At 52.7% G+C, this 10,000-nt stretch overlaps 1 non-coding gene and 1 pseudogene across 1 annotated transcript; both read right to left on the reverse strand.

Moving 5' to 3' along the window:
• Positions 1–3,415: 3,415 nt before the first annotated feature.
• On the reverse strand, positions 3,416–7,046 carry LOC143187700 (large subunit ribosomal RNA; annotated as a pseudogene).
• Positions 7,047–8,401: 1,355 nt separating this feature from the next.
• On the reverse strand, positions 8,402–8,556 carry LOC143187702 (5.8S ribosomal RNA). The gene has a single exon (XR_013003262.1). It is a non-coding gene; the product is annotated as a 5.8S ribosomal RNA (ribosomal RNA).
• Positions 8,557–10,000: the final 1,444 nt, after the last annotated feature.

The following is a 10,000-nucleotide window of genomic DNA, read 5'->3' on the forward strand; positions in this document are numbered from 1 at the left end:
ACCGCTGAAATAATCTCTCCACAGACCAATCTCCTCACATCCAACCTCGGTTAATTTTTCAATCACACGAACCCACTCTAAATTATCAAACGCACCTTTAAAATCAACAAACACACCTAAAACATACTTACGTTCACTCTCTTGCACATACTTCTTCACACACATCCACGCACTTTCAGTCGATCTACCCTTTCGGAACCCATGCTGCTCGTCACACATTCGTTCACCCACCTTTCGCTCCAATCGACACACCATCATTCGCTCCAACACTTTTCCAAGCACAGACAGCAAGCAAATCGGTCTATAGGACGCAGGGTCCGACCGCACTTTCTCGGGAGACTTCAGCAGCACAACCACACTCGCCTTCTTCCACTCACTCGGAAAACACGCCGTACTCAAGCACACATCATACAATCTCTTCAAACATTCCGGAATCGCTCGCCATATCACTCGCAGCATCTCGGCATTCACTCCATCCAAACCAGGTGCCTTACGCAATTTCATCCTTTCTACCGCATCTTCCACTTCACTCCATTCAAATTCTCTTACACTCGCATCATTCTCCACACGCACTCGTTCTATATCACTCATTCGCGACTCTGGGAAGAACCGTTCCATAAGCACATTCGCACACTCTCTCCATCCACGCGTTGCCACACCATCCACTTTCATCGAACTCAATCTCTCTCTACCAGTCATACCACGACATATCTTGTACACAGGCCCCCAGGGATCCAGATTGGAAGAGAGACCGACGAAATCCCTCCAACTCTCTTCTTTCACTCTCCACATCTCTCTTTTATACACATTCAGCAATCTTTTGTATTCTACTTTTCTCTCATCTTCATTCTCACCATTCCTCTTTCGCGCTCTCTGCCACTCTCTTCTACACTTTCTCACCTTTCTCTTCAGCTTACTCAACTCAGACGTCCACCACGCAATTCTCTTAACATTCACTCGCTTTATTTCCCTCAAACGTCTCTCATTCACATCCCGGATCCACGACATCACACTCTCAAGCATACTGTTCGCATTCACTCCGTCAAAATCCACTTCATGCATGCTAGCACATTCTCTCAAATCATTCTCATACTCCTCCCAGTCCGCATCCTTACACGACCATCTCTTATACTCAACACTCGCTCCTTCATCATTCACTTTACACAACATATCAATCACAATAATATTGTGATCACTTATACCCCAATCATGCTTGATTTCCCACTCATACCGACACCCAGCGTATTCCTCATTCACCAACGTCACATCGATATCGCTCTCCCCTCTCATTCCCGAAAACGTATAATATTCACTCGGTTCATTTAATATACACATACCATTCGCCAAGATCCACTCCTCAAGTATTCTCCCACGCATCTCATTCTCTCTGCTGCGGCCCCGCCCCTTGCTATACCACAGGGGGGAGACCGCATTCGCATCCATACCAATCAACACTCGTTTTCCAGTCGTACACGCTCTCACTCTCTCCATATACGTCAAGTACGGCTCAATGTCTCGGCCATACCGACAGTACATGGAGACCACATACATCTCGCCAAAGTCTCCCTTCAACCACACACACACTCCATACTCATCAGTACACTCACGTACACACATTGATTCTACACATACATCCCGCACCACCACAGCCGCCTTGACAGTTTCACTCTCACATACATACACATCCCATCCAGCCGGTAGACCTCTCACACCTCCATTCGCTACATACGGCTCCTGCAGCAGCGCTACATTCACACCATGCTGACTCATCACACCACCCAAATCACACATAACCGCATACGCTCGCTGACAATTACACTGTAACACACGTAAACGTCTACTAGTCATCACTTATTCGCATCTTCTCACGTACAAGCATCCTCACATACTCCGGACATTCAACGGACAGAACCGGGTGGTCACTTTTACAACCTTTCATTCTGCAGTTCCTACAACTCTCACGTTCACTCTTGCAGTCATTCCTCAAATGCCCACTCTCACCACACTTCTGGCACAGGCGCTCCTTCACTGGACACTCACGCATCATATGCCCAAAGGCATAACACTTATGACACCTCAACACACTTACAAAGTCACGCACTTTGCACGCTCTCCACTTCACATATACTCTTTCTTCTGTCATTATAATATCTCGCACAGCTTTGTTCACTTCTATCACAACATTCCCCACATCCATACCCTTTCTGTTCATTCGCGTCACAACTCTCACTCTACTTCTGAACTCACTCTCAGGCACACACGCAGTCGCTGACTTTACATTCTTCACATACAACTCAGTCAGAAACTCTTCACTCGTCATCTCATTCGGCACATCAAACACAATCAACTTAGGACCTATCTTTTTCGGCGCTTCGACCTTCAATCCAATTTCATCAAATTTCTTACATCCACGCAACGCCAACAAATCTTTCACACCCGCAGCTTCAATCGCTACACCACCACTCCTTGTTTTCCGCACTGCTTTCACACGTACATTCAAGATTCCACTCACTTCACGCATCACTTTCTCTTTCACCTGCTCACTCGTCATCTTACTACTGTCATCCTTCGCTTTCACAACCACAGCATATGCCTTCGCTCTCGGTGTCTCAGTCATTCTCATACTCACACTCGGGCTCGCAGTCACACTAGCACTCGTACTCTCATCCACCGTACGCCTCGAACTCTCAGCAGCCATTCTCGCATAACTAATACCCGGACTACTCGCACGCATCGTTTGCACAATTCTCTTCTCACACTCTTCCAAACGTCCTTCCAATCGCTCATTCTTTCGCAACAGATTCATGAACAACTCTTCATACTCACTCACACATCCTAATAAAAATTCACTCGACGACTTGGTCACACGACTCGCTTCATTGAACACGTGCTTCCTCACTTTCATACCAATCTCACGTAACACACTCACATCGTCATCGCTATCATACTCAGTCCCACCTTCACCCGTACGCTGCCTCTTACCCACGCTGAGGCTTCGCCCATGCCTCGCTACAGCTCCTCGACTAGTACCCCCCCCATCCCCAGGTTTCTTTTGTTGCTCCATAAAGTTCCCACGAGCAGGGACGATCCACACGTCACTCCCCGGGTGACGCCCTTTCCGGGGAGAAGGCTCATTCACTCAGGAGGTCGCCAGGTATCCCGAGGTTGGCCGCTAACGACCGGTGCTCCCACCAGCCACGCGTTCGGCAAGCGAGACGCGTACCCCATCACCGCGCGCCATAGCTTAGGGTTAGGGATTTATTATAGAGGTTTATCTCCTCGCGGTCCGGCCGGTTAAGGCAAGACCCCCGCTCCCACTGACGCCACGTACCACCGGGACAAGTCCCGATGGGTCGCTGCGACGCCAGGGGTTTACGGTATGGAGCTCGGGCACCTCGGGATCGCCAAATCCCGTACTGCAGCAAGCTGCAGCCCCTGAGGGAAGTAGATAGGGACAGAGGGAATCTCGTTAATCCATTCATGCGCGTCACTAATTAGATGACGAGGCATTTGGCTACCTTAAGAGAGTCATAGGGACGACCGCCACCGGGGGGTCTGGGGGGTTGGTCAGACCCCCCAGCCGTATTCCCGGCGGGTGTTGCTGCGATGCCGGCATCCTTATTACGCTAGACTAGGGGTGCAAACCGGGGATTCTCCCTTACATGGCACGTTAAGGCGGAACTCTGCGTACCACCGGACAATCACACCCTTCAAACGTAGGAAGCTCAGACACCGCCCTACTCCTCTGACTTTGCGCGCTGGTACGGCAGGCGGCACCGCCAGACGACTGATACCGGCAGGGCTCGGATACTAGCGGTCGGCTCAATGCCGATCCTCCGACACCTCAAACGCCCTGTGGGCTGCGTCTGGGGAGGTACACCGAAGTGTCCCCCCCTTAAGGGCACATGCGCGTCACTTATGGCACGAGATCCCTGTAATCCTGTCCTCTCGAAGCCAGCTGCCCCTCAGAGGCCAACACCGATGAGGGGGCACCGTTAGCCAGCACGGTGGGGCTCCCCCTCCCCCAAGATACTCATGTCGGCAAGGCTTCCCAAGCCACGTTTGATGAGTTACCGCCGAGGACGCTTACCGCGAACCTCTACCACACATCTAGTTACTGGCCGCGCCATCCGTTACCCACGGATGTGGGATTGGGCAGGCAACGACCAGTTTTAGGGGTAAACGGCGTGTGGTCTGCAAAGAGGACTCGTCTCGGATACTAGTCGTGAGTGACACACGCCCGACACCTCAAACGACGGCCTCACCGTTTACCCGCGCTTTTTTGAATTTCTTCACGTTGACATTCAGAGCACTGGGCAGAAATCACATTGCGTCAACACCCGCGGGGGCCATCGCAATGCTTTGTTTTAATTAGACAGTCGGATTCCCCTGGTCCGTGCCAGTTCTGAGCCGAGCGTTGAATGGCGGCCGAAGAAACGACACGCGACGGCTGAACCGACGCGGAAGCCTCGCAGCAAGGAAGATCCGCGGGAGGCCAAGGCACGGGACCGAGTTCGGATCCCAGGACGTCGACCGAAGTCTAAGACCCTTCACCTCGCCCAGGCCCGGCACGTCAGCCAGACCCGCTTCCCGACCAAGCCCGACACGCCCCGCTCCTCAGAGCCAATCCTTATTCCGAAGTTACGGATCCAATTTGCCGACTTCCCTTACCTACATTAATCTATCGACTAGAGGCTCTTGACCTTGGAGACCTGCTGCGGATATGGGTACGAACCGGCGCGAGACCTCCCGTGGCCCTCTCCTGGATTTTCAAGGTCCGAGGGGAATATCCAGACACCGCAGCAACTGCGGTGCTCTTCGCGTTCCGAACCCTATCTCCTTGCTAGAAGTTTCCAGGGAACTCGAACGCTTATACAGAAAAGAAAACTCTTCCCAGATCTCCCGACGGCTTCTCCAGGTCATTTTGGGTTACCCCGACGAACACTCAATGAGGGCCCGGATGTTAAACGGTTCCGCTGCCGGGTTCCGGAATAGCAACCGGATTCCCTTTCGCCCAACGTGTGTGTGTCTCTTTTTTTTATCTTTCAATTTATCTCTTTGTATAATAATATGTTTGCAGACATTGATTTTAGGACACCACATTTGCATAGGATTTCTCTTAGGGCTTAGGATCGACTGACTCGTGTGCAACGGCTGTTCACACGAAACCCTTCTCCACGTCAGTCCTCCAGGGTCTCGCTAGAGTATTTGCTACTACCACCAAGATCTGCACCGACGGCGGCTCCAGGCAGGCTCACGCCCAGACCCTTCTGCGCACACCGCCGCGACCCTCCTACTCGTCAGGGCTTCATGGAGGACGGTCACCAGTAATGGCACCGTCCCTCCCCACTTGCCGCTGACGGCAGAGTATAGGCGCGACGCTTCAGCGCCATCCATTTTCAGGGCTAGTTGCTTCGGCAGGTGAGTTGTTACACACTCCTTAGCGGATTCCGACTTCCATGGCCACCGTCCTGCTGTCTTAAGCAACCAACGCCTTTCATGGTATCCCATAAACGTCGACTTAGGCGCCTTAACTCTGCGTTTGGTTCATCCCACAGCGCCAGTTCTGCTTACCAAAATTGGCCCACTTGGCACTCTAATCCGAAATCTCGTGGCTTCAATGAACCAAGCAAGCCAGAGATCTCACCCATTTAAAGTTTGAGAATAGGTTGAGGTCGTTTCGGCCCCAAGGCCTCTAATCATTCGCTTTACCAGATGAGACTCGACGCGTCCCCGAAGGAACGGAGGAGTGAGTGCCAGCTATCCTGAGGGAAACTTCGGAGGGAACCAGCTACTAGATGGTTCGATTAGTCTTTCGCCCCTATACCTAGTTCCAGCGATCGATTTGCACGTCAGAATCGCTACGGACCTCCATCAGGGTTTCCCCTGACTTCGTCCTGACCAGGCATAGTTCACCATCTTTCGGGTACCAACGTGTACGCTCTAGGTGCGCCTCTTCTCGCAATGAGAACGAGACGCCCCGGGAGTGCGGAGCACTATGCAGCGCCCATCCTCCCTCGGCCGACGCAAAGGACGACCTTCACTTTCATTTCGCCTTTAGGTTTACTCATCCCAATGACTCGCGCACATGTTAGGCTCCTTGGTCCGTGTTTCAAGACGGGTCCTGAGAGTACCCAAAGCAATAGCGCCGCCGACAGGTAATTCAAAGCTTGGCCAGTCCGAGGGCTCCGCCGGCTAACAGCTGGCCAGGCCCGTGAACGGGAAAGACGTCCGTACCACAGGGCAAACAAAGCTGACCGAGCTTGCGGCGGGCCTGACGCACCGTTCGAATGAGAAGACTGGTTGCGGCCCGATACCATCTGGGGGAACACCGTCGCGCAGCCGGTCGGGTCACCGAGGGTCCGTCGCGCACGCACAAGGCGACGCAACGGTCTAACCGCCCGGGCCGTAGACCGACACGCAACGGGTCGCGACGTCCTACTAGGGGAGAAGTGCACGTCTACGTAGCCGGAACGTTCGCCGTTGGCCGTAACATCCGTGCGCCCTCCTTGCGGAAAAGCGACGGACACCCCTTTCGGGGTTTCGCGCACCAACGGGAGCCAGCATTTGTCGACGATGAATCTCCCCTTTCGAACTTTTGGGTTTCTCAGGTTTACCCCTGAACGGTTTCACGTACTCTTGAACTCTCTCTTCAAAGTTCTTTTCAACTTTCCCTCACGGTACTTGTTCGCTATCGGTCTCGTGGTTGTATTTAGCCTTAGATGGAGTTTACCACCCACTTAGGGCTGCATTCTCAAGCAACCCGACTCTAAGGAGAGACCCTCCCGAGACGCGCACCGGTCGCTACGGGCCTGGCACCCTCTATGGGTAAATGGCCCCATTCAAGATGGACTTGGACGCGATGCAACGTCACGGGATAAACGGATCCTCCCGAACACTACATTTCCCTGCGGCAGTACCGCGGGATTCAGTGCTGGGCTCTTTCCTGTTCGCTCGCCGCTACTAAGGAAATCCTTGTTAGTTTCTTTTCCTCCGCTTAGTAATATGCTTAAATTCAGCGGGTAATCTCGCCTACTCTGAGGTCGTCGTATACGTGTTAAATATATCACACACGTAGAGTGATATATTTTATATATGTGTAAAAATGACGAAAGAAGCTGTGGCGTAATCCTCGTACAACGGGGGCACACAACCGAGAGAAGCGGACCAGGCAGAGTGTGTGAACGAATGTTACGAGAAATGGGAAATGAGAGAGAGACTTGAGATCATGTTCGATGCGTCGTCCCAACTTCGCCGTGTGCCTTCGGAATATGTTGTCGTAACGCAACAGCAGCGTTTCCAAAGGTAAGGAAGCTCCTCGTAATTCGCCAGAAGTGATCAGCGGAAAGTAAGTCACATCGTCCTTAATGCGCCACACCAAAGCATCTTCGCGTCTCGTTTAATTCGATCTAAAGGAGAGAGACTCTCGCCAGGCGACTGCCGGTATGGTTTAACGCCCGTCCGCTTGCTTTTTGTATAGCTTTCGTGGACTGGACGACCGGACTTGACGCGCGGTCTCTCTCGGCGATCGACTAACGCGAAGACATGGGGCGACCGGACGCTGCTACCTTTCCACCTCCTCCTTCTAGGAGAGAAGTCATCCCTATGTGATGAGTCATATATATGGCGGCTGTGTAAGCCTCGCCAAAGAGGATTCAGGATACAGAAACAAGTTGTAGTACAACACAACACATTCACGGAGCCACAAACGACTCGACCGAAACGTGGCCGGGGAAGATGCATCCCGGAACTTCATCGTTTCGACGAATGAGTGCCTCCTTTTCGCGTTGTTCCTGCAACAAGACGATCCCTCTAGAATCCCTGGGGCTCTGTTTCTCGTCATACATTTCTTCACCACACTACACGGGTGGGGTATACGCGATCTCGTGTTCATGCTCACTCGCACACCCTTTCATTGTCCTTCTCTGTAGTCTCACGACAAACTCTCTTGTGTGTCGTTGCGGGTTACGCACGCCTCTTTCTTACACGCATCATTTCAGACTACGTCGGGAGCGCGGATGAAAACTCGCACGAAAAGCGAACGCTGTCTGTTAACAATCACGAGGGTATTTGGCGAGACACGGAGGCTGGTCGATGATCGTACGTCCGCGCGCTTGCGTCCGGAGCGGTGCACATACACACACGGGCGGTCGACAAATTAAGCGACTCACGACGCCGTGTGAAAATTAGCACTCACGCAAGTCCGGAACGACAAAGCAACGACGATGACGACGATGTCTCCAGTCATCTGCCGCGTACACACAACCTTCTTCCCTCCATGACGTCTAGAGCGTATTCTCGCTTGTTTTCGTGCGACCGCGGCAAACGCCGACGAACGGTCCAACAATCGCTCGTACGTGACACCGAGATGCCAACGTAAGCAGTCTTAAGGTTACGTGAACGACCCTCAGCCAGGCGTGGTCCAGGAATTGTATCCGTGGACCGCAATGTGCGTTCGAAATGTCGATGTTCATGTGTCCTGCAGTTCACACGTTGACGCGCAATTAGCTGCGTTCTTCATCGACCCACGAGCCAAGTGATCCACCGTTCAGGGTTGTATTTTAATATTCTGTGTTCATGTATATATATATATCATACTCGTATATAGTTCTCGGGTTCGGAAGAATCCGAGACCCGCGCCTCCAACTAGCACACGGTCGATGGAGGTTCGGGCGTCGCGACACTTCGTCCGAACGAACGAAAGTGACGACACAGGGGTCTCTGGGATGCGGTTCCGCACGGAGACCGCCACGCAATTGCGAACGGTTCCCGTAACGGCCAGGCGTAGAGTACATTTAAAAACCTAGGATCAACCTGGAGAGTACGATGGAGCCGACGGGGATACCCCGATCAAGTGAACCACGTACATCCACGGTGTTCTCCTCTGAAACGACACCCCCCATTTTATTGTCGCAGCGCCCTGCACGTACGTATTCCCCTCCTGATTTGGATAGCCGATTAGAACGGACTTCGCAGCCGGCTTCGATCGGTCTTTCTCATCCCCTTAAATTCACACACAAATTCCATTATTCTTGGGAGTCAGACTCACGAAAGTCGAAGCTGTTAACAGCCGGTCCACAGTTGTTGTTCACACGGCAGGAATACGTACCCTACGGCCGCACATCGACGCGGGATACGTGTCGCGTCCTAGGTTACCCGGGCCCTCTCTTTCTCAAGAGAGGGTCCACATCCGCTGGACGGTTCGGAGAGAACAACGAGGTAAAGAGACGAAGAAACACCGGGAGCGGGATGCGAATGGGAAAACGTTTGCTTTCGCACTCGTGCGCTCATATCGGTTATTCTCCTTAACCTCTTCTTCGCTCGCTTTTCATTATTCCCACCGAAAATAGGAGAAACGGGCGCAGCCTCGCGCAAGCAGCTGGCAAGCACGCTCTCTCTCCTCTCTCTGCCGCGCGAGTATGCACCGTATATATTAGCGGCGGGTGTGTGACCGAAACATCGCGCAGCGACGGGACCATGTCTTCCATAAGATATGAAAGACCCCGATATCATGCTGTGGCGACGGGGCTATCGGAGATGCACCTCACGCAAGCGCTATATATATCGACGCAATGCTTACGCGCCGAGGAGGGAACGATACATCCCAAACTGGCGGGCTCTTTGTAAACGCTGGGACAAAGCCTCACGCAGGCAGTCGAGAAGGAACAGTTTCGCTCCATCGAAGATGCCGCGCGTACGTACAACGGCGGGTGCGACGAAGCATCGCGCAACGACGGGACAATGTCCTCCATGCGAAATTGCATGCAAGACCCCGATCATGTTGCCCGATGACATCGGTGATCGACACCTCACGCTAGCGTTGTAACTATCGGCAGCGTACTCACGACGGAAAAAAAAAGAAACGTTCTTCTCGAACTGGCGGGCTTCCTTTCCTTTCCCTTTGCGCGTTCCCCCTTTCTTACAAGGAGCCTCACGCAAGCAGCCAGAAGCGAATGTACAGAGCGAAGATGACCGTGGCAGCGGCGGGTGTTGCAGCGAA

Source organism: Calliopsis andreniformis, unplaced genomic scaffold, assembly GCF_051401765.1.
Source record: "Calliopsis andreniformis isolate RMS-2024a unplaced genomic scaffold, iyCalAndr_principal scaffold0150, whole genome shotgun sequence".
NCBI lineage: Eukaryota > Metazoa > Arthropoda > Insecta > Hymenoptera > Andrenidae > Calliopsis > Calliopsis andreniformis.